General features: G+C 39.9%; 1 pseudogene; it reads left to right on the top strand.

Annotated features, from left to right (window-relative positions):
• The first annotated feature begins 893 nt into the window (after positions 1–893).
• The window catches only part of LOC110741761, a 34,875-nt pseudogene continuing 11,733 nt past the window's right edge, over positions 894–24,035 (top strand).

The following is a 24,035-nucleotide window of genomic DNA, read 5'->3' as shown; positions in this document are numbered from 1 at the left end:
AAAATTTAACTATTTTAATCACTTAGGAAAGCACTTGCTGTCATAAAAAGGGATTGCATCCTGAAGTAAAAGACCCGGTTTAAAAATCTCAGTTTTATCATTATAAAATGTATGACCTTTGTGTTAAAATACACAGGGGATATTTAATTCATGTAATAGAAAGTCCAAAGACACAGTGAGTTTCAGAGCATTTAATCAAGAGCCTCAGTGGTGTCATTAAAGGCTCTATGTCTTTAACTGTCTTTTTCCTGCCTTTTGCATATATAACCCTCTATACAGCAGGGAGAGGGAGAGACAGCAAGAGTAAGCAAGCTTGGTGCATGGTGGATCTCGCGCAGCGGTGTTACTTCCTCAGCCCTCTTTCTCTCAAGGTGCTTCAAATGACTTCTACCCATTGTGTCCTGTCATTACCTAACAAGTCTGTTTAACTGGACCCTGATTCACACTCTGGGTATGAAAATCCTAAATTGTAATTAAGTGTGTAGAAACTTTAAAACCAGCAAAAACACCACTCTTCCTTCAAACCCATGACCTTTGTCATTATTCCCAATATCATCCTTATCACCACCACCACTGACATCAGTAGAAATCACCAATTAAGCAAGTTATTTGGCTTGACTAAGTCTGATTGCAGCTACCTGTTTAATCTGGTGTTTTTGGAGGATTGGGAGGGACTAGGCCAGCTTCTTTGGTAGCCCCTTGCCAGAGAAAGGAAAAGTCATCAGGAACATAGTGTGCAAGCAGGAGAGGGAAGAGCAAAGAGGCAAAATGCTACGTATTTGTAGATTGACTAGTAAAAATCCTGACATTGTAAAATGCTCATAAACACTTGCTTTACCTTCCAACAGAATGTCAAAGTGTTATCTGTGGAAGAAAAATTCTCCTGTGGGCAGATGTATGGGAAGACATATGATGGCACATTTCAGGCTGTTACCCCACTACTCACAACCTGCAGCTTCCCAGTGGGCATCATCCTAGGCATCAACCTACCTCCTAGTAAATCAGCCAAGCTCAGCCCCTCCAAATCTTATTACAAATCCATGGCCTGCTGTGTCCTTTCCTCTGGCTGTAGAGGAGGTGGGGTGAGTGCAGGGAGGGGCTGTCAGTGCCAAGAAAAGCAGGCAATGGTCCCCTTGTTGAAGCTGGGCTAAAGCAGTTTCAGTGCAGGATGAATTTTGCTAAAATTATTCCTGTTGAAATTATATATTCCAGTTTAATGTTTCAAACCCCTGATTGATTGCTCAAGTTTGAGCTGTGATAACAGTGGTTGGTGCTCTTCAAGAGGCTGAAAATGCCAGCTCTTGGGAAAATGACAGTTCTTTGAAAAATAATCAGGTTCACGGCACATCTCTCTTCAATAGAAAGATTACCACTGGGTTCACAAAATTATCTATGATGGCCCTTTTCCCCAGCACTCATGGTCCTTTACTACTAACTAGAGATCCTGTGAAAAGAGAAGAACCATTTCATTTTAACTTCCTGTTGATGTCCATTATTCTTTCACTACCCCTCTCATCACAAAGGATATTTTGCTAGAAAATAAATTCTTTCTGTATGGTTTGAACATTTCTTTCCTGGAAAGTAGAGGATAGGGTTAGATGACCCCCTGGTGTTCCTTTGTATCCTTGGAATTTTGTGAGTCTAGGATTCCTGGTCTGGAATTGTCAGAAATATATTGTATTATGCCGTTTCTGCTACTTATGAAATTAATCAACATTGATGGCAAGAGCTACAGAGAAGGAAGATGAGCAATAATGGAGATGCTGCTGCTGCTGCTAACATGGGGGTGAAGAATTCTTCCTTGGGGGGCAGGAGGGCAGGTTTAAAGTGTAATAATCTTTTAAATTTAACTTCCAAAGAACCTGCTGACCTTTGCTTCCTCTTACTGAAAGTTAGAAATAACAAATTAAAAATCCACAAGGGTAGAAGTGATGGCATTAAGATAAGAGTGCTAGCTTTGAATATTTGTAAACTATGGCTTAGATCCAGGACCTCCAGGCCTAAGATAAATATAATACGTTTGAAATCAATTAATTAAAGATCCAGTATTTTTTGGCCCCTGAAGAAAAGCCATATAAGTGATTATTTCTTGTAAGTTTCCAAGCTTTCAGTCTTCTATCAACTCCTTAGGATAAAGTGAGCATTCATTCCCTCCAAACACAAAGGCTACAATCCATGTAACTGAGTTGACGATTACACATGGGGCCATGTAGATGTATTTATGACTGGTATGATATACAGCTCTTTGTTTCAAATATTAAAAGCAAGATGATTCTGGCACATCATAAGTAAGTACAAAGATAGGCTTATCTAGCCAAATGATGAAAATAAATTTAATAATAAAAGCCCACCAGGAAAAAACAGCTGCTCATCTGAATCTAAAGGAAACTTTTCCTGCCATCTGCTGTTGTTAGCATTTTATATTGCCATATTTTCCTGCTCTCTTCCAGAGCCTAGCAGTGCTAAGCACCTCATATTGAGTAAGCAACTAGGCAGGAGAACAGAGCAGTTAGAGGGATGGGCATGAATACAAAAGGCACTTCCCTATCTCCAGACTCAGAGTGTCATTTTTACCAACAGAGTAGACGTCAGCAGGGCAGGTATCAAAGCAGGACTTCTCCAGGAAAGCTTTCGTCATGGGACTGAAAGACAAAAAAGAACTATGGAAGTGAAGACTTGGGTGAGCTCAGAGATCACAGGGGCCATCAGATAGAGTCACTTGGCTACACCAGTCTCCTACTGCCCTCCCCACAAGTACCATGCAACATGAAACTAGTTGGGTCTAAGGCTGTGACAGAGAGGGTCTGCCGAGAGGAAGAACACATGCATGAAGGCATTGTCAGCAAATGCACTGAGCCATTTATAAACATTCCAAAGCCTGGGACAGTGTAGAAGCACATTAGAGGAGAAACAGGATCTTCATAAATAAAGAATCAGGCATGGCTTGGACTGTTCTCCCTGCTAAGAAGGAAGGAAAATCCTACCGTGGATTAGGCTCAGTGCCCAAAGGGGCTGCAGTATGGCCATGTTTCTCAGAGGGAGAATAACCAAGCTGTGAAAAGGGCTCAGACCTTCCCCAAGAAAGATGGTTTGGACCCCTGTGAAGACGTTCCATGAACTCCCCATGCAAAATAGAACTCCTGATGGGAATCTTGGCAGAAAACTTTCAACCAGAGAAGGCCTGATTAACTGCCATCTTTGGACACCTAGTAGGGCCCACACAGGGCCCATAGCAGGGTTTCTCCAAGACCTGTGCTTAGCAGGAGCCTAAGTCAGCTGGAAGAACAGTTGAAGATAGCCTGGATGAGCCATGTCTGCATGTTCTGCGCCTGTCCATGACATACAGCTGTGTCTGGCAAAGAAGAACCACATGTTGACAATAAAAACTGATGAGATTGTTGGGCGATATTGGTCCATGAAGGGATAGGCTAGTAGTTGGCACAGCTCCATCCAGATGGTCATTATAGAAAGATAGACCCTGATGGCTGCGGCGGAAATTGGCCTGGAGCATGGAGATATGGTTCTTAAGGTTTTCATTTTGGTTTGTTTTGGTTTGTTTTTTGTTGAGAGGGAAAGTGGGAAAGAGGGTTCAGGTATATACATAAAATGAAAGCTATAGGTCAGCTTCTCCCCTGAAGAAATGCATAGGTATGTGATTTGGCTTCAAATCTGGGGAGCTCACAGAAGCCTGAAGTCTGTGTGTGTGCCCAAGGTGAAGAATCCCTGCTCAGAGATGTTTTCTGATAGAACAGATGAGGATATATATACATATATATATATATATATACACACACACACACATACACACACCATGTTCTCACTTATAAGTGGGAACTAAATATTGGGTACTCATGGGCATAAATATGGTAACAATAGACACCAGGCACTACTGGGAGACAGGGAGAAGGGCAAGAATTAAAAAAATATCTGTTGGATGCTATGCTCACTACCTGGTTACAGGATCAATTGTATCCCAAACCCTAGCATCATGCAAGACACCTATGTAACAAACCTGCACATGTATCCACCAAATCTGAAATAAAAGTTGAAATTCAAAAAAGGAAAAGAAGATCTTAAGAATCTAACCAGACTAGGTGGGGTGGCTCACACTTGTAATCCCAACGTTTTGGGAGGCCAAGGCAGGCAGATCACTAGATCAAGAGATCAAGACCATCCTGGCCAACATCCTGTCTCTACTAAAAATGCAAAAATTAGTTGGACATGGTGGCATATGATTGTAGCCCCAGCTACTTGGGAGGCGGAGGCAGGAGAATCACTTGAACACAGGAAGCAGAGGTTGCAGTGAGCCAAGATCATGCCACTGCACTCCAGCCTGGTGACAAAGCGAGACTCTGACAGACAAAAAAAAAAAAAAAAAAAAAGAAAAAAAAACAAAAAAAAGAATCCAACCAAATTTCAAGGCCAGTTCAAAAAGGTATCAGAAACAAACTGATCACTAGGTCATTCTGTCAATTGATTAAGGACCCAAAGGGGTGGATGGAGCTTAGAGTGTCTGACTGACAGAAAGAAGGGATAGTACCTCCTTTGGCTCAGGCAATTCTGCATGTACTTTATACCACTTAATGCCTCTCAATGATTCTCATATTATTGATGAAGAAATCAAGGTTCAGAGAGTTTAGAGAACCTGTACAGGATTGTAGAGCAAATAAGGAAAGGACCCAAGCACAAAATGCAGGCAAGTTGACTCAACACTTAGACATTTTTTAAACTCACACCACACAATCTTCCATTTATATGCCAACCTTGGATTACACAGAGAAATAAATTCACTCATTGTTTTTTAAAAAACCAATCTGAGTATATATTGCCTTCAATAATCTAGAATAAAAGATTTATTCAGATGCAACGAAGAGAAAGAAATACAAAATATCATGTAAATGAACTGGCAACTTGTAAAGCTTAGGCCAATGGGCAATGGGCAACCAGAACAGGACCTCGTCACACAATCTGGAATAGCCAGAGAGGCTTCCAAGGGGAAATGGTGTTTTGAGTCAGCTCTAAAACCCAGCAGAATCCTGAATTGACTCAACCTTATATAGAACCTGGGTTTAAATAGACTAAAATATTCTAAAAGTTAACCTCAAATATTACTTTTGATATGCAAGAATATTTATGGAAGGCAGAAAATGGAATTCTTGAACACAGAAAAGTTTCTCAGTTCTTAAACCTCAATTCCTTGACAGTCTTTGATAAATAATAGCTAATTTCATTGAGCACTTATTATCTGCCAGGTACTGTATTAATTCACTTAATCCTCAAAAAAAATTAATGGATTGCAATTATTACCATCCACGTTTTAAAATGACATCAACTTGGCCAAGACAGAACAGGTAGGAAATGGAAGAGGCAGGATTTAGACCCTGATAGTCCAGCACTGATGGGCTTCTTCTAACTATAGTCCATGTTGACAAATTGGCGTGGTTGAGAGTTTGGGGAACCTGGGTTAGTATACCACATTGACAGGGCCAAGGGAAATCTAGAAAGATTATATGTGACAAAGGACTTGGTATGCACTGAGGTGCACAAATTATTATGTTGTGAAAGTAAAGGTCATCAGATTATCAGTTTTTGAGTAAGCTACCTGAAACCGAAGGAGGAGGAATATCTATTTAACAGATCTTTCCCTCTGGCAAACAACTATGTTCCCTGGAGAGGTGTTCTCCCATTTGAAATCACGTTTATTCCAACCCTGAGCAGTGTTTTTTTCTTAGAGTCCAGGAAATAGTCCTGAAGGGAGCTGACCTTGTTTTAAGGGCCTCTCTTAAATCAAGGGTCTCTTGTTTGTTACATTCCCTAACTTTAATCACACTTTAATCTTTGAGGTCCTACACTTTCAAAGCTGGATTGACTTACCAAAAAAAAAAAAAAGAGAAGAGAAAGATTTATAAATATGTATAAATGCCTACCCTGTGAGCCCCAAATATGAGACAGATCTCAGTTAATTTAGAAAGTTTGTTTTGCCAATTTAGAAAGTTTGTGACACAGCCTCAGGAGGTCTTGATGACACGTGCCCAAGGTGGTCAGGGCATAGCTTGGTTTTATACATTTTAGGCAGACATGAGACATCAGCCAATACATGTAAGATGTATGTTGGTTCTGTCCAGAAGGTGGGATAACTCAAAGCAAGGAGGGGGCTTCCAGGTCACAGGTAGGTGAGAGACAAATGGTTGCATTCTTTTGAGTTTCTGATTAACCTTTCTGAAAGAGACAATCAGATATGCATCTATCTCAGAGAGCAGAGGGGTAACTTTGAGTAGAATGGGAGGAAGGTTTGCCCTAAGCAGTTCCCAGCTTGACTTTTCCCTTTAGCTTAATGAGTTGGAGGCCCCAAGATTTATTTTCCTTGTTCATGTTTTTCCCCTTTTCTTTTTACAATCTTTTGGAGAAAGAATTTAAGAAGAAAAGGAGTCTCTGGTCTCAGGTTTCATCTGATCTCTCATGGTTAGGACAGTTTTTTCCTGGACAGGTGGGTCCCAAGTTATTAGGAAAACTCATTTTTAGCAGGTTGTGAAGCCTTATGTCTTATGAAGAGAAAATAAGCAGGGGAAGGTCGATAAACAACAACAAACAAAAGAATAATCCTGGAAAATCGATATAGGCCACATTACTCTGAAATCCATACATCAGTAGGCAAGAATGAGAGTTGGCTTATGTATGTAAATAGGTTGCTATTATTTTCTTCTGAAGCTTAAGTTGTCTAGTGTCAGTTCACAGGGCTTTAAGAAAACACAACTTAGTTTTCAGTGATTTCAAATTAGGAAAAATTGGGGGGAAAAGGAAAATATCGGGAGAACCCACTCCCGATGTTTACCGTGGGTTCTTTTCTATTTCCTAAGTGTCTTGGCTGGGTTGAGAAATAAAGGGAAGGAGCACAAGAGAGAGAAATTTAAAGCTGGGTGTCCAGAGGAGACATCACATGTCGGCAGGATCCATGATGTTCCCTGAGCCGTAAAACCAGCAAGTTTTTTATCAGCAATTTTCTAAAGGGGAGGGAGTGCACGAATAGGGTGTGGGTCACAGAGATCATATACTTTACAAGGTAACAAAATATTCCAAAGCAAATGGAGGCAGGGCGAGATCACAGGACCACTCCATGACGTGAAATTCAAATTGTAATGAAGTTTCGGGCACACGTTGTCATTGATAACATCTTATCAGGAAACAGGGTTTGGGAGCAGACAACCTGTCTGACCAAAATTTATTAGGCGGGAATTTCCTCCACCTAATAAGCCTGGGAGCACTACACAAGATGGGGCTTATTTCATCCCTTCGGCTTCAACCATTAAAGGCAGCACACCTTAAAGGGGCCTTATAGACATAAGCCTACCATCAGGGTGCATTCTCTTTCTCAGGGATGTTCCTTGCAAGAAAAAGAATTCAGCAATATTTCTCCTATTTGCTTTTGAAAGAGGAGAAATATAGCTCTGTTCTGTCCGGCTCACTGGCGGCCAGTTCAAAGTTACCTCTCTTGTTTCCTGAACATTACTGTTATCCTGTTCTTTTTGGGCAGTTGACACAATTTGTGCAGTTGACACAATCACAGGGTCCTGAAGCGACATTCATCTTCCTCAGCTTATGAAGAAGATGATGGGATTAAGAGATTAAAGTAAAGACAGGCATAGAAAATCACAAGGATATTCACTGGGGAAGTGATAAGTGTCCATTAAATCTTCACAATTTATGTTCAGAGATTACAGTACACAGGCATAAGAAATTATAAAAGTATTAATTTTGGGAACTAATAAATGTCCATGAAATCTTCACAATTTATGTTCTTCTGCTGCGGCTTCAGCTGGTCCCTCCATTCGGGGGTCCTTGACTTCCTGCAACAGGAAAAGAAGAAAAAAGCAGAAAAAAATTGAAAACATTATTTTGGAGACTTGTAGCCAGGTAAAATTGGAGTTCAATCCAAACTGTAGAAAAATAATAAAAATTGAAAAACATTAGGTGAGACTAGAATCAACAAAAGGTATACTGTAGTTTTGAAACATAATTTTTTCTCTCTGATTTCCCATTTTAAAGTAAAATTATGGCAGTACCAATTTGCTTTATTATACGTGGCCAGATTACTTCTATAAAGTGCAGCAAGAATAATTACTTTTCACATGGGCTTTTTAAATTGGTTTTGGTGGAACTTTGTTCCATAGAAGGAGTCTCAGATGAGACTATTTTAAAGCTGAGCCCAATTGTGGATTTGTACCATCAAATACTTATGAGTTGGGTGAATTCCTCTCTTCTTGAGGTCCCAAGATGACTTGGGTCTCCTTGGCCTGTCAGAAAGCAACATTCTTTACTTATCCTGTGTCAGGAACCCTGTACCAGGACAAGGAAAAAAAGGTATGAGGCCAGTTTTCCCAAGGGGCTTTTATTGACTCTTTAAGTAAAGTTTGATTCCTTAAAGGAAAGCACACTATTCCAGTGAAAGCCTTGGTAAAATAATTAGTTTCTCTAATTGTGTCTGTTACAAATGAAAACAGATTCTTATTGCACTTATGTAAATAACTATATTTCCATAAGTTAAGAATACTCACACAGTTTCCAAATTCTGGTAGAGAGAAACAAATAAGCTCCAAATTTTGTTCATAGAAGTACAGTGTACCTAATTGTTAAAACCTGTCAATACCTCAAAAGAAAAGTTTCCTTGACTCTGAAAAATGAAAAAAAGGATCAGCCACATTTTAAGCAAAAAGTCAAAAGGATTTCTTCAGTCTTCTATTAGTTCGGTTTATGCAGTTAACTCCTGTTCTGCTTGATATTCATGAATATTTCGGCTCTCCATGATGACAGAAAGTTTTCCCTCTATTCTGCTGTCAGAATCTCCAAAGTTATCGGAGATTTGCATTCAAGAACACCTATTAGAATTTTATAGCTGATTAAAAAACCACTGTCTAAAGAGGACCAAAACGAGACAACAATTGTCCATGGATGACAAAAAGTTTTAGGGCAGCTATAGCCAAAGACACATTTGACAAGGTAATTTCTTACCTCTGTGGTACACAATAATTTAACATGTGTTATGTTATACAACAATTATAATTATTGCTGATAATATATACTAAGTCATATGACAATTATAGGAGTTTCCCATAATTTTGGAACACATACCAATAACATATTTATACAAATACAGCCCAAAGAAAGCTAAACACCATTTCCTATTTGACAATACTTCTTGTATAATTTTTATACCAAATAAGCCAAATATGTCATTTTTGGATTTTAAAGAACCTGATATTTTAAAGAATTAACTAGGTGTGAAAGATACATAATTTATAATTTGATTTTGGAAAGTTTATCGAATATCAAAGGTATAAAACACTTGATACCACAAAATAGGATCAAAGGTCATTGTCAAATAAGTCATTCATTTAACCAAAGTGATAACTCAGGGATTTCTAAAAAAAGGTGAAAACTTTCATCCTTTCAGAGAAGAGACAAATTTCCAAACAATAAGCCCTGATAAAACAGCATTAAGCCAATTAAATTTGTTTTTCAGAATATTATAAATAATCTATAAAATTTTAATCTTAACCATAAGATATAACTTCCCTAGGCCTTTTATAACCTTAAAACCTTTGCTAAGGAGTCAGTTAGTGCTTTAAGAAAACCTTGTTAATCTGCCACAGGGACCCATATGCTGGTCTTACATCAGTGTGCCTTTGACATTAATGATTAATTTATAGAGAATCAGAACTTATTTTGTCTCTCAATATCGACCCTTACAATCTCACATGCCCACCTCTTCCATAGTATTCCCTGGGCCTCAAGGAGTTGAAATAGCTTTAATATCTGACCCCATGTCTCAGGAACACATTTTATTTTGATTGGTATCTTCTATCAGGCCTAAAGATGAAGCATTAGTTGCTGTCAGTTTTTAAGATTTTGCAGGACTTGGTGTCGTTTTTAGACCCAGGAGTCGAAGCCTTGTAACTCAATGTCACAAAAACTTTAAAAGCACATACAGAAAGATATACAGTGTAATAACCTTAATTTAAAAGAAAAAAGTGTCTTGGCTGGGTGTGGTGGCCCACACCTGTAATCTTAGCACTTTGGGAGGCCTAGGCAAGCAGATCACATGAGGTCAGGAGTTTGAGACCTAAGTGGCCAACATGGTGAAACCCTGTCTCTACTAAAAATACAAAAACTAGCCGGTGTGGTGGGGCGTATCTGTAATCCCAGTTACTGTAGAGGCTAAGGCAGGAGAATCACTTGAACCCAGGAGGCAGAGGTTGCAGTGAGCCAAGATCTTGCCATTGCACTCCAGCCTGGACAACAGAATGAGATTCCATCTCAAAAAATAAATAAAAATAAAATTTTTAATCTCAGTTGATTTCTAAGTAAACTAAAATTTAATAATAATGGCATAGGAATGATTTCAATAAAATGCAAAATCTGTTAGGCCAGTTAACAAAAGGCAAAAGAAAATGTTTTCTGCAGTGCACAGAATATTATGTTGGAAGACAACATTTCCTTTAGAGCTTTAAGAAAACTTTGTTAGCATCAGGCCACAACAAACAGAACCTGAGGAAAAAAACTTACATGAGCTGGAAATGAGTTGAAGGAGAGCATTACTATTTTGCACCTTTTAAAAGGGGAGAAAAAACTGAAAACAGTGAGATGCAATAAAAGTTGAACTTTGGGTTAAAAAAATTAAAATCTCACAGTTTGTTAAATCAACACCTTAAGAAAATTTCATTGTTTTAATCAATTCTTTAGCGTGTAAGTGTTTTTTTTAAACATCAAACCCAATCTCTAGAAAGACCATTATAATTTCCCTTTAATTATAGACAACCTGATCATATAAAAGTGTTTGTTGTTTTAAAAAAATAAATCCTCCTATTGTGACTTACACAGACCATTCATGACATGCTTTGACTTTCTGGTTTGTCCTGAACATCTCTCTTTCTTAAATAATCAGTCGTTTTATTCTAGGGCTAAATTTACCCTACAAGATTCTTTCTTATATAAAATTATTTCTCTTCAAGCTTTCTCGACAAAATCTACCTCTTTACTTCTATAACTTTCTTTACATCTTTCTTATTTTTTGGTTCCTTTTACCTTGTTTTATATATAACTTTTAAATAAGCTTTGAATTAGGCAAAAATCATGCACCTTCTTCAAAAGGATGCTTTTTTAAAAAAAGAATGTTTTGCTACAATATATTTTATTGGAAAGTAACCAAATAATGAACTAACTTTAGGAAAAACTTAATTTATATGTAAGCTGATAACAAAGATGATAACAGTCCTTTCCCAAAACAAACCCCCTTCCTGCCCGAGGACTAGACTGTCTAAAGCCACAAGATTAGAAGTTATGGTTATTTTACTAAACAATTCAAGATTTAGCTGTTTTCATTAGGCCAATACTATTGTCTTATTTATTAAAAATTACACAAGCAAAGATCCTTCTGGTTTGGGCTGGGTTTACAGTTTTGTAACTGCTATGTCAAATTTTGACACCTTGCAGTATTTGGCAGGGATAAGTGTGAAATTGCTTGACCAATAAATAAATACAAAAATGTATGCTGGCAATGAAGACATTTCTAATATTACTTGGCTGATAATTTTAAAGCTATCTTATTTATTAAAGTGTTTACTTAGTCACATAAACTTGAAAAAGTATTTGACTAGTATTTCCTTTTTTTTGATAAAGTATTTGATTTAAATGCTTTTATTTTTCTTTAAGCTAATTAATTAGAGCTATTTTATATATATTTTAGTAGTGAAACACTGTGTACACAACACATAAATATATAGATATATTAAGCATACTGATAGAAGTGCATCTTATAGATTCATAAGACCTCCTTTCTTTTCCTATCTTAGACTTGCAAACTCTTAATAACCTGTTTCATTACCCTGGCAGTTGTCAGCTATATGGCCCTAAATCTGCATACTGAAGCAAACAACTCTTAGATGAAAAATCAGATAGCAAAATTTACATCTCAAGGTACAAAGAGAAAAAGTCTCGTGGTGCTAGAAGGAGATTAAAGATGGATGTCAATTAAACATAAAATTATAGAAATCTATCATAGCATTGTATAAGGAGACCAATTTTATTTAGATAGGGACTACCTACATTTTAACCAGATCTCTGGGCTCTGGGTAGAGCCCACACTGAATCCTGGGTCTCTAAAGAGGGAAAATTAGCATGAGAGTAGACCATGTGTTGCTTTCACAGTGCACAAAGACATTTCTAAGTGTCAAAACTACACTTTTCCTTAAAAACCCAAGAATAGTCTTTGTTGGAATAACATTTTAGTCAAAAAAAAGGTCATGTAACACAATACAAAAGCAAACAGTTTAAGAGTTGAGACAAGCTTGTCTATACTCTTGGGGTTCCATAAGGAAAAACAGAGTTTTCTCCCCAAAAGGGAGCCTGGCGCCTTCTCTGTTTTCTTTAAGGAATTCCAGGCTATTATAAACTATTTTAGGTCCTTCATGCAGCAGAGGATGCAAGAGAAAGGAGAGACAGGATAAGTAAATGAAAAAAACAGAATTCTGTCAACTAAAAAGAAAAAACTTTTGCTCAAAACAGGACAAGGTCCTAGGCGAGAAAAAAAATACACATGAAGGCCTTTTATATACAAGCACACACACATACACATGCACATCTTGGGTGTTAGCTTTAAATTAAGCTGACTTTTAACCATTGAGCTCCTTTAAACAAATCTTTTTAAATCTTGTTACTATATTTCAGCTAGGACAAACTGCTGCTATTTCAGAAGTACCAAGTATCAAACTAGAAAGGCTTGATTTAGGAACCAAAACCAGGTTGTTGTGGTGAAAAAAAAGACGGCAGAACCTTAGCCATGAAACTGCAGCATGGGGCGACAGTCATTGCTTTTTCAGTTAGGCCAAGCTAGCAAACAGGTGGCCTTGTTATGTAAATAAAGCCCCTTAAGTAGTCACAATAAAAAATATTTCCTCTTTGTTTTTTTTTTTTTTTTCCTTTTGCTGGCCATTTTCTCCCCTCACCACACCACCTTTGTTGTGTATGTGGGAATTTAGCCAGTTCAGAGGCCTTGCTCCCCATAATTTGGAACTTCCCTTCAATTTGATCAAGTTGGATAGAGTTGATGAAATCCAACGGGAAAAAGACTGAAACAACAAAAACAGACACAAATAAACAACAAAAAGAACCAGTTAAGCAAAACAAACAAATGATTGCACAACTTGTATGATTACTGAGCATTCTAATAGTAAGGAGAAAATAAGATCAGCTGGTTTTTAATCTTAAAGTCAGCCAAGACAAACCCCAGTTCAGTTACTTTAGCCAAGACAAACCCCAATTCAGGAAGGGATTGGTGTCAAGCTGAAGACTATTCTCTATCATCCTAGAAGCAGGAAAAAAACAACTCATCCTCTCTGTTAGAAGTTAGCTCAAACTTCATAAAGGAAAAGGAGTTACCTGCCTTCTATCATCATGGAAGCAGGAAAAACTTCCCTTTCTTGTGTTGGAAGCAAGTAAAACTCCAAAATAAAAGAGGAATTGTACAGCAAAATAAATTTTAGATCTCAACCAAATTTGGGGAGCTTAGGGATTCTCTGGAGGGATGTGCTCTCAGCCCTCAGTAAATTATCCTATTGGTTTGAGCCATAAAGTTAGCTCATGTTGGTACCAAGCATCAGTAGAAGATTCGTCAAATGTCAGGGCCATCTCTACTCAGAATCCCTGTTGTTACCAAATGTGAACCCCAAATATCTGAGACAGTCTCAGTTAATTTAAAAATTTTATTTTGCCAAGGTTGAGAGTGCATGCCCATGACATAACCTCGGGAAATCCTGACAACATGTGCCGAAAGTGGTCAGGACAGAGCTTGGTTTTATACATTTTGGGGAGACATAAGACATCAATCAATATATGTAAGATGTACATTGGTTCTGTCCAGAAAGGTGAGACAATTCAAAGCAGGGAGGAGGTTTCCAGGTCACAGGTAGATGAGAGACAAATGACTGCATTCTTTTGAGTTTTCGATTGGCCTTTCCAAATGAGGCAATCAGATATGCATCTAGCTCACTGAGCAGAGGGATGACTTTGAATAGAATGAGAGGCAGGTTTGCCCTAAGCAGTTCCCAGCTTGACTTTCCCTTTAGCTTGGTAATTTGGGGGCCCCAAGATTTATTTTCCTTTCACAATCCATATGTACATGAAAATCCATCTTAGAGAATGGTGCACACCTCTGGTTCCATAAAAGGACAGGGGCTTGTGTACAGGCAGCTCAGACAATGGCTCCAATGATTCAGCAAGATTCACCGAAAAATTGATGGTTGATGCTTAGCTGCCTTTGTGGTCCAATCTTCTATAGTATAACGACCCGAAATCCATCACCTCCAAAATGTCCATGTTTCTCAATGGTATGATATGAATTTATACTTTTTGGTCAACACTTTTCAGTGATTTTCTTTCGCTCATTTTCCATACGCTTATTTATCTCTAAGGTTTTCTCAGTGTTCTTTTATATATCCTGACTTACATACATAAAAATGCTGGTGCTGCTGGCATTCTCAACTCCATGTTCATACATTCAAGTCCTTGGCATGTTAATAATAAGAGCAAATGAAGTGCTGGATATGTGCCAAGTGATGGTCTAAGCAACTCCATATATTTACTCATTTAAATTTTTGTGACAACCTCATGAATTCAGGTTGTTTTATAAAGAAATGGGAACACAGAATGTTCCAGCCATTGCCCAGTGTGTATTGGCCAACAATATATTTATACTTAAACCCTAATGTCTCTCTTGTAGCTTTAACTTATTCACATTATATTACCAACTTCTACACATATACTAGTACAAATGTTAGGGCAAGAACGTTTCCCAAAATATCAAAAACATAAGGCAGTAATAATAATTGCTACCATTTATGGAGCGATTGGCATTTCATATACCTTACAGTTTCAATGGCAACCCTGCAAACGCTGTACAGTTGACTGTGTTTTTTTAAAACCCTGTTAGACAAGTCAGATAAATCAAGTAGATTTAGTAAAATCATCAGCAGGTCTGTAGAGATTTGAACACAGATCTGATCTCTCACTACAATTCATCACCTTACTATTAACACAGTGGGCACAACCAGCCTAGTATAGTCAAAAATCCACTTGGATAAAATATAATTATTTTAGAACTTCTTTTTTAAAAAAATTTTTTTTTAGATGGAGTCTTGCTCTGTCACCTAGGCTAGGGTGCAGTGGCGTGATCTTGGCTCACTTCAACCTCCACCTCCTGGATTTAAGCAATTCTCCTGCCTCACCCTCCTGAGTATCTGGGATTCAGGCACGTACCACCATGCCTGGCTAATTTATTTATACTTTTAATACACATGGGGTTTCCCTATGTTGGTCAAGCTGGTCTCGAACTCCTGACCTCATGATCCGCCTGCCTTGGCCTCCCAAAGTGCTGGGATTACAGGTGTGAGCCACTGAACCTGGCTTTTTATTTTAGAACTTCTAACATCTGAAGAAAGAAGTGTTGCTCACAATTAGACATGAACTCTAGGCCTTAGGAAAAATGGTTTCTAAAAGTTCAGAGAAAAGGTGGGTATGACTCCTGACACTATAAAAGTTAAAATGTCTGAAAGAGGAAGGAAGGTTCCCAGAAAAGAATTCAATCAGAATAATAACAAATGACACTGATCATGAAGGAAAAAACGAAGCTTTTTAAAAAAAAAAAAAGAAGAAGAAGAAGAAGAAGCTCTACAAAGATATCTCTAATGATCTCATTTTTTTTTTTTTAAGAAATGCCCGAAAAAATGAAAGGAGGCACATATAACAAAGCAATACAAACTAGCCATAATGATACTATGAAAAAATGGAGCCCAAACTGCACTGAGACTTAACAGGACAGTGTAAGAGCACTAAAAGAGGGCATTGCACTGGTTTCAGAGCAGAAAGAAGAATGAGGAATGGAATAACCCAGTGCTTAGGGGCAAATGGTGTCATATTGAAAGCAAACAGAGAGAAACAGGACAATTCAACTTCTATATTGCTTTCTCTATCAAGGAAAGCAATCTCCAAACTGGGATGGCTAGAACAAATACGGTTAGTAGGAAATTGAAACCTGAGATAGGTAAGAAGACAATAAGAAAAAACCTAGCCACTCTAAATGAATTCAAGTCCACAGAACCAAGTGAATGACTTTCATCCTACTCCACCAAAGAAAGGTGTGGACTGTGGAGCAGCTGCAGGGAGAATTGTAGGATTAGGGAGAACAGGAACATGCTCCAGTTTTTTTAAAAAGCATGAAATGGTTGTATTACATAAAGTTGTAAAATATCAACGCCCAGCAAAATTTTAAAAATTTAAATATATTTTAATATTTAAAAGATAACTACTAAACAAAATTACTTGTGCCAACATAATTCTTATAAAATAAGCTTTACCAAACTAACTTTGTCTCCGTGTTGAGAAGTTACCATGGGACGTCAACACAGTTTTCTGGGTTGAAATTTCAAGAAGTCATCCTCAAACTATCCCTATGGACAATATAGATACACACAGATTGAAAGATGGTTAGATAGTGAAGAGTTTCTTAACTAGTTGACTATCTGGAGATATAGGCTATTTATACATTCAATTCTGTCCACCTAGGAAGCAGTGTGCAGTGATGGAGGGGTGCTCTTCTTGCTCTGGAGAGACAGCTCGTATATTTGGCACATTTTTATTACTCATATGACTATATAGAAATTAGACACATGATATTTTGATGCAGTCATTTTGAAGACAAGTTGACAGCCCTAAGAAACAACTTAATGTTAAGAAACTATTTAAAGTAGCAATTAACATAATTACACACAAACTTCATTCCTGATCTTTATTCCATTTCTGAGCTATTTTAGAAATGCAGTCAGGTCAAGCCCAGGAATGGGACAGGGCTCTGAGATATCCATTACTAGAGGATAAAAAATGATACATTTTAAGAAATATTTTGATATAAAATATAAGCTATTTTGAGGCATCCATTTTGATATGACCAAATCAAAATAACCACATCAAGATGACTGCGGGAAAATCCTTTTCCATGTATTTATCTGCATCACAGATTTTAAAACTCCACTGCAATAAGGACAAATCTCTCCAGCATATCACCATAAGTTTACTTTCTAGGTTGGCCATAACTCATTATGCTTCTAATATTTGTGAGGATAGAAAGATGGAGGAATAGGTGGTATGCTGGCTGGAGGGTCAGTATTTGATAGCTCTCGCCTAAGCCAGATGGTGTCTTCTCGCACATAGGGAATATAAGTAAGTAGACCACATGTCATTCCAGGTTCTTTGGTGCAAGCAACAGAAATAGACCCTGGCTAACCAAAGCAAGAAAAGATTTTGTAGGAAGAAGACTGTGCAGTGAATGCAACAACAGAAAAAGTGAACAACGAGATCCTGAGAATGCCAAGAATCAGAGTAGCTTCAGGATGTCAGTAGACAGCCCAAAGACTGCATCTGCAGGGAAGTGCCATATACAGCTTCAGATCCACCATCCATCTGTCCCTCAGTGTTTCTACTCAAGTTTCAGAGTTTGTCTCTTGTGCCCTCCCGTGTGATCAGGGCTCCTGGAGTCATGTGACTGAGAGACAGCCACATGGATGGAAGAGGGCAATTTCCCCAAGGGAAAAAGAAGGGCACCATTACCAGAAGAAAGAGGCAGTATGCCAGGAAAGAGAGAAAAATAATACACAAATATATCCACTAGAGACTTGTACTTCAGTCAAACACTCATTTTCAAAAATACAGGTTTTGCCTCACCTGCTTCATGTAAATAAAGGATGTTGTTGACTGCAAGCTCAGTAACTGCAAACAGTGTTTATGCCACACGTATTTGATTTTAATAACACTTTACTGTCAATGCAAGGGTGAGGCTAGCTACATCGCTTGGCTTTATTCCCGTCTTATGTAGAGTCTAGTTTTCAATGATTGGTTTTACACTTTGGGAAGAACACTATGAAGGTATTTGTCTCAGGCCCCATTCCCTCTTTTCTGTCCTCTTCTCTGTAATCTAGAGGCCCTGGGACTCTGGAAAGTTAATTTCTGCAAGTCTCTTGCCAGTGGTTTTCAGTTAGGGTCTGCCAATGGAAAGCACGGCAAGAAACTGGGATATGGGAGGAGGGAAGAAGCAGCTCTCTTCCTGAATCCATGTTCTCTCCACATCCTTCCAGCAGCAGGTGGCAGCTCATGTCCAAGGTCTTTTGGCAGTTTCCACGTCTGCATGGAAAACCTCTTCCTTGGAGCCAGTGCCAGCCTCACCTGCTGAGATGCTGCATGTTAGTGATGCCAGCAGCAGCCACGGTGGTCCCAGCATTAGCCAGGCAGTGCCCCTTCAGATGTTCCAGCACCAGCAGCTCAATACCCCTTGGCAATACCAACGCTGTCCATGGTACCTCTGCCACAGTTGCCACTCTGCTTTGGGTGATCCCCACCCCCACCCCACTGGGATTCCAGGCAACAGGACACTTCTTATTCATTCTCCAGCTGTAGGAATGGAAGTCACTTCCTGAACTTACTAATCTTTGGGTTTTCTCACTTTTGCCTTTATTAATTTTTTAATTACTATTATTAATTAATTAATATAATTGCCTTATATTAATTTCCCTTTATTGGAAATATTGAGAGTATTTATAGCTTCTTTTCACACTTGAAATGTGCATTTTGTACAAAGGAAGACTTAAAGAACGTGATAACTGGCTTCAACTATCTGAAGGGCTTTCATCTGAAAAGGGGACTACATTTATCCTGTGTAGCTCCAAAGGATAGAAATGGGATTAGTGAGCAGAAGTTTCAAGGAAGGGGTTTCAGCTCCAAATAAGGAACAGTCCTCTAAGCACTTGAACTGCCCACGATGGAATGTACTGGGTTCCTTCTATTGAGGGGTAGTCAAGTAAACAATGGGTTTCCATTCCTCAGAGACGCTGGAGGGGAACCTACCGGAGTGACAAGCTGGATCAAATCAACTCTCACAGGCCTTAGAGTTCCCCAGAAGAACTATAGACTTTAATGAGAGGTTTGACCATTTTCTACTGGAGCTGTAACACAAAGCTAGGATGTTTAGTGACCTGCAGAAAAACATAACATTTATCCTCTGGGGTCTATCTTGGTCCCAGACTAATTTAAAACAATGACTCTTATCCCCAAACTGAAGAAATTCAATCTCTACTATTTTACACCCCACTGAAAGCTGACACCAGTTAGTATAAAGAAGCCCCTCATTTGCTTTCCTTTCTACTCCCACTAGGTCCATTCTCTGTGTCTGGGATTTACGCCCCGAGGGCTTTAGGGAGTTGGGGACAAAGATGACTGCGGTCTCTAGCTAATGGAATCAAAGTGCTCTAGTTCTCTGAAGAGAATTGTTCCTCATTGTGAATCTTGCTTGATGGATTCAAATCTCTGAATTCTTCTATCTCAGCCCAAGGCTTCGCGTCTCAGCCTTGGAATTGCAAGGGATGGGTTAGGCAGTTGTGAGGGAACCAGACAAGATGTCAAAACCTTAACAAGATTATCTTCCTGCCATCACGAAAATCCCAACCACCCTTCCAATTATTACTACAGCTGTCAACAAGTATTGCACATCTGCAGAGCTCCCACCTTTCTGATGTTTGGGGCACATGTGATGAGTCTCAAACCAGCTGTTCTCCATCCAGTAGTTTTCCTTTCCCAGTATAAAATGACCTTGAGTCTCACAATGGCAGTTTGGGGGTAAGGGGGACAGAGAAAGCCATTCCCTCTTGGGTACAGTTCAACAAAATAGAGAAACATAAAATTCTAACCTCTAATATTCTCAGAAAACGGTTAAGTTCTGGCATACTGAAGAAAGCATTCTCACATTTTCATTGTCAAGACAGGAACATTGGACTGGAGAGGAAATGCGATGGCTTAATCCAAAGCAACATACCACAGATATAACAGGACCAGAAATGAAACTGGAGTTCATTTTGATCCAGTCCAGGGAGTACCCCTCCCACCCCCACCTTATCGCTTCAAATAATCCTACATTACAAAAGAGAAAACTATGGAATTCAGTGTTTCAGTGTCTCAGTCTAGGTGCTTAGCAAGTGAAGGTTCAAACTGACAGCAGGATTTCAGTGACCTGGAAATAGCGTCTTTTGCAATCCAGCCCCTTGTAGATTTTATTCTGCTTCCTCTTATTTCATCCCCAAATTCTTCCTATTTGTCCCATGTCATGGGGTGCCTGCCCAGAAGACAAAGAGAAAATACCCCAAAAGTGGAGGGCATACCGACTTGTCTATGAGTGCTCAACTCTCTGGGCACTTGTCATGGTTTAGGGACAGCAGGGTTAAAATACCTACATGCCTGGAGGCCTCAAATTCCAACAGTAGTAAACAATAATTTTGTATACAACATCGTCTTTCTAAAGCTTTGCACACCCACCCTCCCCACCCCAAATTAGGACTGTAAGACCATGTTCTCTTAATGAAAAACTCTCGATTAGTTCCTGAACTGAAGGAGTAAGTCTAGGCAGAGGACGGTGCTAAAAGGGAAGAAATGGGGATGAATCCAGAATATCATGGTGTGGCAGGAGGTGTGTGCATAGGGACTGGTGTTCTCTCATGGGGGGGCCCACCTATGGGATCGAATCCCTCCAGGAGTAAGGAAACCCCTTCATCTTCCAGCCCCTGAGATTTGAATTGAATGTTTATCCATCTGCTCTGTTTCTTCCTCAGATCACTCTCTCACTACACCTCATATCGTTCCCCTCCCTGCCCCTTTCTGTTCCTCAACGCTCTCTCTGCCCACCCCACCCCCTCCAGTCTGAGGCAGCCAGCCACCTGGGGACCCTGCTATCCAATAATTAGCCAGGGCAGCTGCTAAACCAAACCAACTCCAGAGATCCGCAGCTGTCAGAGCGGAGTCCTGCCTGGAGGAGGGGGAAGCCAGGGGAGGCCCGCCAAGCCTTCTCAGGTGGCCAGATGACGCCTAATTAGCCTCCCTGCTCCAGAGGCCTCACCAGATGGGCAAATGCCTGGAAGCCTTGGGGAGCCAGCGAGACACTCTGGGAACTCCCAGCGTGCTGATTCCTCTCCAGCTGCCTCTTGGGCAGTGGGGGAGGATGGTTAAAATAGTAATTGGCACCTTGGGTTAAGGGGCCTTGCCTTTCCCTACCATGAGGGAAGATGCTCTGCTTCCCCGTGGGCAGCCCCCTACTCACCCTTCTCCACCAGCCTGGGTTCTGAGTTGTTAATGCTGTTAATTGAAAATGTGTGCTTTAAAAAAACAATGCACACCAGAGGAGTTGGCACTGGGAATATTTTTCTAAATCTAAACTATGTGCACCATGAATTCACAAAAAGCAAAATTTAACTAGGAGGGAAACTTGAGGGAAATACATAGGTTTCATTCTTTTTCTCTCCAGCCTGCAAAAGTGAGCAGCAAACAGCGTGGCAGAGGAAGGGTGAAGCAGTTAATAACTTAAACTTGACAGACTGCTATTTCTGGGCAAGGAAGAAGTTGGGAACCAAAAAGTAAGGGGAAGGGGCACACTGCGGAAGGCACAGGTTTTATATTTCAGAGTGTGACCAATGCCCACAAGAGAATCCTGTGGTTCTGCTAATCAACCCGGCCACTGCACCACTGGCTACCCACAATGTGGCCATATCTACAAGCAAAGAAGGTCGTCAGGATCCACGCAGGAGAGCAGAATCTTACAGTGCCCTCCTCCCATTGTGCTCTGTCATCATTAGAAGGAGTTTACCTTTCAGGACCCAGCAAGGCAGGACTGGAAATAGTGGGAATGAAGGTTGCAAACACTAAGGGGGAAAAATGCAAGAAGCAGCACTGAGAATGTGCCACACGACCTCTTTGCCCTTCCCTTTTACTGGCTTCCCTAACTCTCCTTTTGTGTGACAAAGGATGTCTTTGCCTTTTGATGAAGACAAAGACATCTGCGGTGTTCAAGCTCTTGACTCAAACATCCTTGTTGTAGAAAAATAAAGGTTAGGAAAACAGAAGATATCTGCCTGCTACCACAGCCCTCACGCCTCGGTTTGTGATACCCTGCAAGCGTCCATACGGATTCGGAGAGGCCGCCCGTGTGTTTCATCTGGTGGTTTCCTTTTTTAAGGAGTCGCAAAGTGAACTCACATCAGAATTGGTTACCTTATAATCACCCTCTAGCCCAGTAATGATTGTTTTCTAATTAAAATATGAGGAAAAACTTTCGGAATAAAATGCAATAAGACTGAGAAAATAAGCATACAAATAATTCATTATAATATTCCTTATTTACCCTTGTGATCAATGTCCCTTATTTATGGGACCAATGTGAGGATGGATTACATTTTTGGCCAGCAGAGGACCAAGCTGACAGCCGAACGTCTTTGAGCAATCTCAGCTCTCTGTAGTTTCTGGAGTATAACATATTTTCTGCCGGCTTTGGCTGATACAGTGGACATTAATTGTTAATTCTTCAACAGCCATCTGCTGAAACGCAGATTCCCTGCAAATCTGGGGAAACAGCACCACCTAGCAGCCTTTGCTACAAATGCTTCAAAGCTGGGTTCATTGTTGACTGGGCTAGGTTGAAAGAAGAGACAGTTCTTTTGGGGTGGACTAAGTTGGAAAGATGCTCCCCACAAATCCACCTCTGGTACCTGTGAGAATAATCAGTTTGCAAAAGTCTGGGCTCCATTTTGCTTCAGGAAGGCAGCTCAGCTTTCTACTCCAGATGGATCAGCAGAGTTTCATAACATTACATTAGCATAGAGCATTTTATCCAGAAGACACCGTGGGGCCAGAGGTTTAACAGATGGGGAAATTGATGCGAGGGAGAAAAATGTATCTCTTCAAGGGCACACAGCTACTGTGTGTTTAAGTCAGGCCCAGAAGCCAGAACCAATTCTACCATTCCCAGAATAGGAACAACTATTTATCAAAGGCTAGCTAAAGATGAAGGCAGGAATAAGACACAGAAGTTCGAGCATCCATCAGTAAGCAGAAGGGATGGGTATCTTTCTGAGTCTATAATATAATATCGGGGTATGGCAAGATGCACATTAAACCCAAGGGCAGATTTTGACCTATGTCTAGGACACAGGCACATGCTATGAACAAATCTTTAAGCAGCCAAACACTGATTTGGACTTATCTTAGTCTGCTTAGGCTTCTATAACAAAATACCTTAAGATGAGTAATTTATAAATCATAGAAATTTATTGCTAATAGTTCTCAGGGCTGGCAAGTCCAAAATCAAGGCATCAGCAAATTTGGTGTGTGGTGAAGGCCTATTTCTCATAGGTGGTGCCTTCTGTGTGTCCTCACATAGTGCAGGGGGAGTGGGGTTTGCTCAAGCCTCTTTTATAAGGGCACTAATACCATTCACCAGGATGGAGCCCTTACGACTTAGTCACTTCCCATATGCCTCACCTATCAATACCATCACATTGGTTATTAGATTCCATCATATAAATTGGGAGAGATACCAACATCCAGACCGTAGCAGGACCGTTCCTCAACCCAGCTTCCCTGTGCTCTGACCAGTCAAATTTTTCCCACAGAGAACAACGGTGGCAGGTTTTAATTTTAGAAACAGAGGTTTTCAGATTTTTCTCCTCCAAAGGCTCTTTGTAACTGTAACTTCAAATGTGTCAGACTCTCTTTCTCTCTCTCAGTGAAGGAGTATCTTGTAGACTCCTCCCGTCGAAGCTCGGGGAGACTTCAGCCAGCAGGGCTCACCCCTGAATGCATATTTGGATCACCAGAGGAGATATAAAAACATCAGTGCTTGGCCCCCACCCCAGACCAATTAAATCAAAATCTCTAGCGTAGGGCTTAAGTATTCATCCTTTTTAAGTTCCCTGAGTGACCCCAATATGCAGCCAAAGAATCAGTGACTTCAAACTCGACTTCTTTTCTTAGAGATGAGTAAACCAAAGTTCAGAAAGACAAAGGGATGTGCCCAGTAAGCCATGTGGAAGTGATGGCAGAACTGAGACTGGTTTTCTCTTCCTTGCCCTTCGCTGCCTGCTCTGGTCTACACCAGAGTCCCTGCCTCAGCCTCAGTTGTG

This window comes from Papio anubis, chromosome 19 (assembly GCF_008728515.1).
Source record: "Papio anubis isolate 15944 chromosome 19, Panubis1.0, whole genome shotgun sequence".
NCBI classification, from domain to species: domain Eukaryota; kingdom Metazoa; phylum Chordata; class Mammalia; order Primates; family Cercopithecidae; genus Papio; species Papio anubis.
Note: the sequence above shows the minus strand (reverse complement) of the source record. Positions and strands in the feature narration are given on the sequence as shown.